The following is a 5,731-nucleotide window of genomic DNA, read 5'->3' on the forward strand; positions in this document are numbered from 1 at the left end:
GCTACTATTCCAATTGCGTGTGTTGTATCTGATCTATTGTGCACAACATGTTGCAGTTTACCAATCATGGTATGGTAAAGTGTCTCATTTACTTAAGGGCCTTTATCCTCCTTTGATAGTGTACCATCTTAAATTTGAATAACTCCAATTTAATGAAGGTTGAGGACCCATTTAATACAATTATATCATTTATTTTCATTTATCTCCTAATTTTCCTCCATTTGAATAATCAATTTCATCTCATTTGACCTTATAATAATTTAGGATTAATATAAATGGATTGGACCTTTATTTTAGTTAATATTGTTTCCTTATTAATTAATTAATTAAAATTAATATTTAAAATTGGTTATATCTTAGATAATATTTTATTTCCCTTGTCATCTTGAAGTTAACTCTATGCTTAACAGTTGGCTTGAAGTTAACTCTCCACTTAACAATCAACCTTAAGTTAACTCCCCATTTCCTAAGTCAACCTATAAATATTTTCCCACCATAAAACTAGTATAAAAGGTGGCTTGGGGTCTTCATTTCATAGTCATCCAATCAAGAAATAAATACATCAAACATTCAGAATATCATGCATTCACATGATCAAACACTCAAGAATTCAAGTCTTCAAGCATCAATCAAGAAATTCCTCCATTGAAGATCAAGGATTCAAGAATTCAATCCATTGAAGAAGTTTATCTAGCAAGATCTTCTTCTATATCCTTTATTGCATCTTCTACATCGATTCATCTTCATCTTCTTGATCCAAATCAGTTGGTGAAGTGAGCACATTACATTCAATTCAAGAGATGCTACTATCATAACATGAATTTGTATATTTGCTTTACATTTATGAAATTAAATTATTTCAATTCAAGGTTAGTTCATAAAATAGGATTTGACTAAGGAAAATCCCCCATCAACAAACAAAAACCATTTTTTTTGCACATTGTGTACCCTTTTCAACTTTTTACAAAATTGCAAAATTTGAATCAATGTCAAACACAATCAATCAAGCTTGTAGTGTGCCCGTGATGGGCTTATTAGGGTTGTAATGCACCCTTGATTTACCCAAGTCATCCCTAATATCTTGCCAAACAATTTATGGATTTTTTCTGCTATGTAGTTTTCAATTCTTCATGCAAAAATCAACCCTTTTGAAGGTCATTTGACAACCAATTTTTAGGTTTTTCACAAGGTATATCTTTTTCCATCTTTCATTTCAATACACTTTATCATTTCTTTACATATCTGAGTTCTACATTGCACATCTACTTAGTTTCTCTTCATAGCTCTTGTTACATTAGGGTTTCAAGGATTTTGTATCCTTTCTCCAACCATATAACCATTAGATCTTTATTTGCATTAGTGCTCCTTTATCATTTAGTTAGCACTAATATTCCTAGATCTAGTTACCTTAGAGTTGGGATTGAAAGGATCAATCTCTGTGACTCCCTCTTTGAGTTGTGTAAGTGAGATTTGTGATGAACTTATGGTTTTATATTATTGATTCACATTCCCCCCTATACATTTTTGGTGAACTCAATATTTTACATTTCCTCTTTTTATTTTGGAGTTAGATTATTGCATTATATTTTGTGTTCATCTTTCTTTGGTGAACCTAACCTCTTGCCCCTTTCCTATTGGAGTTAAATTGTTTACATTAAGTGTTTACCTTTTTTGGTGAACCCAAGACACAACATTTCTACTTTTGATTTTGGTAATTGGCTTACCTCCTTTGCTCGATTTATTTGTACATCTATATCTACTCTTATTTTTATTAGTATCATTTGGATCTTCTTATCTATCTCTCTTTTCATGGATATTACAACACCGAGTGTGCATTTTTCATGTTTTATTATTCACATGTTTATTAGATCTTCTATACACTTCAACGATAAAATGGTTAGTTGGATCTAATTTAGATGTGATTATATTTTTATTATGTTCCAAAAGTTATTCTCCAAACAAAATTCCCTTATCTTTGACCTTAAACATCATCCTCCTATCTTTCCATATGAACTTCCTTTTTATGGAGATGAGTGGTAGATTGCTAATGGTTCTTCTCCTCCTTTAGGCCTTGACAATGGGGGCACATTAGTTTAGAATGTTTCTATATCTTCTTTTCATTCTCTTGCCTTTGTGGACCTTCCTTTAACTCACAATTCTTCTTCTATGGTGTGCTTTTTTGATACATATGTTCCCTTTATTGATAATGCTGCTATTTGGGATGAACCTCTAGATAAGGATGTTGACTATTCTCTTCCTTTTAAAAAAGATAGCTTGATGATTGATGCCTTTTATTTTCACCATGATAAGCTTGATATTTCTTCTTCTCCTAACACATATCCTAGTGATATCTTAGAGAAAGAAGAAGATATCATAAACAATTTTATCAATTTGACATTGCCTTCATTTAACACTCCTAGAAAAGTGAAAATATTAATGGAAACTCATCATTCCTATTTTAAGTATTTCTTAGAAAAAGTGGATAATGGGGCTCTCCTTAATACTTTCCCTTCTAGTCACAAGTCTATGAAGATGCAAAATTATAATCAAGTTAATGTTGCTCAACCTCTTTTGAGTGTTAAAGGTTACCCTCTTAATGTTAAAGATTTTTCTCATATAATTATTAAGGGAAAATCTAGTGATCCTTTAGATTCTCAAGAAGTGTCTCACACCTATTGTACAAGGAATAATTCTCCACCTACTACATATTTTCCACCTTCTCAACCCATTCTTCCTCCTCCACCTTATCTTTCTCAGAATCTTGGGTTGGATTATGATTTGGTATTACAATTACGTAATACCCCCGCCAAGATTTCTCTTTTAGAAATTATTCAAACATCTCCTACATCCCTTGAAGCCTTGAAAAAGTATCTATCCAATCTCTCCATTCCTCCTCGTAATCAAGATAAAATAAATGCCTTGGAATGCATGCATACTGCTCTTATCCCAACTTCAATTATGTTTACTCATGAGGATTTTCCTTCTATTAATAAAAATACCATATGATGAACTTTGATTGATAAGGATCTGATTTGAATATTTGTAATAGGGATATATTAAAGGATACAAATGTTGATCTTTCTACTATTCAACCTAATGATATCCATGTTCAAGGATTTGATAACATTGCTAAGAAAACTTAGGGTATTATAACACTACCTATTAAAGTGGGTTTGGTGATATTGGATACTCCTATAGTTGTTATGCCTGGTCCTCTCACTTATAATCTCCTCTTAGGAAGACCTTGGTTTCATTCTATGCATTTTGTTCCTTCAAATCTTCATTGCAAGGTTAGATTTGTTTACAACAACCTTTTATATATTCTTCATGTTGATGACATTCCTAATCCTTTTCTAAATGTGGACTATGCTTGAGTTTCTTCTCCTACAGAGGAAGTGAAGAAACATGAAATTAAAGAAGATCCTTCTTTCTCTTCTTTATCTTAAGATGAATGGGGTACCTTATATTTCAATCCTAATTTTATTTGAGAGTATAGAGTTAATGACCTTTCATTCATGAGGAATCAAGTTGCTCCTCTCTTTACTAACTTTGTTTCTACTTCCAATCATGAGGCACCTATCAAACCTAGTATTCCCTTAGGCAATGGGGGGCATATGCATTCTTTCAACATCAATGCCGCTTATTCATTAGAATGTGTGCCCCAAAGTGTTCCTTTGTCCACATCCTTTCTTTTCTCATCTTCTGTTAATCAAGAATTATTTTTTCCTACACTTCTTCATGCTAAGTTGATTACTAGACCTAAACATAGAAAGAAACATAGTCAAAAAATTATCAATCTTCCATTTTGCATGTATCATTTTTTTCATGATCACTCTACTAGTGATTGTCAAGCTCTACATTATAAAATTTAGAACCTTGGTGATAATAAGGTTATTCATATATATACTTATGATGAAATCTATGTTAATTTTCATTTTTTTAAATAATATTCAGGTCCCTATTATGTTTCTATGAGCCATGTAACATTGTTAGGCTCTCTTTTGGGGGTTCATTGTCACACATGGTCCGCTTTTTGAGTAGCATAATAGGTCCCCTTTTCTCTTTGTTCCTACACTTGGGGAGAAATGGAACTTTATCTATATTTATAATTCTTTTAGGGATCAACTATTTCCTTTGGTTGAGTGTTATTTGTTTATCATGTCACATCCAACCTTATATTATTAGCAAGTGGATTTTTATAGTAGATAGATTACTTACCTTAGAGACTCTTAATAGTGTGTTATCCTTTTCAAGAATTTACTTTTTAACTTATTGCATGGTGTCTCATTGCAATCTACCTTTCCATGACCTCATAGGAGTTGTGACCTCTTTGGTTTGGTTTGGGTGTTCTATCTTTATGTTGAAATTGCTTGATCCTTCTTCATCACATCCTTAAGATGCCAAAATAAGAAGTTATTTTCCCATATTAAGGGGGGCATACATGATCCCCTTATTTTCATATGTTTTAGATTTGGTTAACTAGCATTATCTACACAATTTTTAGACCATTTGACCCATCCTTGTGCATTCTCATACCATTCTCATGGAGTGAATACAAATTGTGAGTTTCACATAGGTTACTTTAACATTGTGGACTTGGTATGCTTCTTAGGTCATCCTCAAATCTATGCATTGTTGATTAATTTCTCCTATTCACACATATTTTCCCTTTATGGATGATGCACAATCCTAAATCATGGATTCTTTGTGTAAAGAGGCCATCCTTAACGTTCTCTCTCTCTCTCTCTCTCTCTCTCTCTCTCTCTCTCTCTCTCTCTCTCTCTCTCTCTCTCTCTCTCTCTCTCTCCTCCCCCATTTGCACACACATATGTTAGATCTCATCTATGGGTAACACATAACAATTTTCTAAGTCCCATACATGGGTAATACAATCTTATAGGACTATGCCACGATGATTTGAAGAACATTGATCTATCAGTAGGCCTTATGATGGGTTGACTAGTGGGTTACCACTTGGTTAGAATATTCAATTCCATCTTTTGTAGTAGCTCATTCAGTGATTCATAGTAGGGTGGGTACTCTACTAGATGAGATAATCACTCCCCTTCTCTCTCTGCTTCTTTCTAGTCAGTGATTTGTCTCTTTTTATAATCTTGGAGTTATCAAGGGCTTAATACCTTGGGGGCTTGGGTGATTCTTTGTGTCCTTCATCATAATAATATTATCTCATGTCTTGTACTCTACTTTGCCAAGAGTTTGGATTGAGTCCATATTCTTGCTAAAGTGGGGGGCTAACTATATCATCCTAAATTGGAAGCACTTCAATTTAATGAAGGTTTAACACCCATTTAATATAATTCTATCATTTATTTGTATTTATCTTATATTTTTCCTCCATTTAAATAATTAATTTCATTGCATTAGACCTTTATTTAATTTATAATTAATATAAATGGGTTGGACCTTTATTTTTCTTAATTATTGTGTCCTTGTTAATTAATTAATTTAAATTAATATTTAAAATTGGTCTTATCTTAGATAATATTTTATCTCCCATCTCAGCTTGAAGTTAACTCTATACTTAAGAGTTGGCTTGAAATCAACACATCAAGCATTCCCAATATCATGAATTCACAAGATCAAATGCTCAAGCATTCAAGTATCATTCAAGTAATTCCTCCATTAAAGATCAAGGATTCAAGCATTCAAGCATTTGAAGGAGTTTATCTAGCAAGATCTTCTTTAAGATCCTTTGTTGCATCTTATGCAT

The sequence above is a fragment of the Cupressus sempervirens genome, chromosome 6 (assembly GCF_028749045.1).
Source record: "Cupressus sempervirens isolate cs-2001-9-10 chromosome 6, ASM2874904v1, whole genome shotgun sequence".
In the NCBI taxonomy this organism is placed as follows: domain Eukaryota; kingdom Viridiplantae; phylum Streptophyta; class Pinopsida; order Cupressales; family Cupressaceae; genus Cupressus; species Cupressus sempervirens.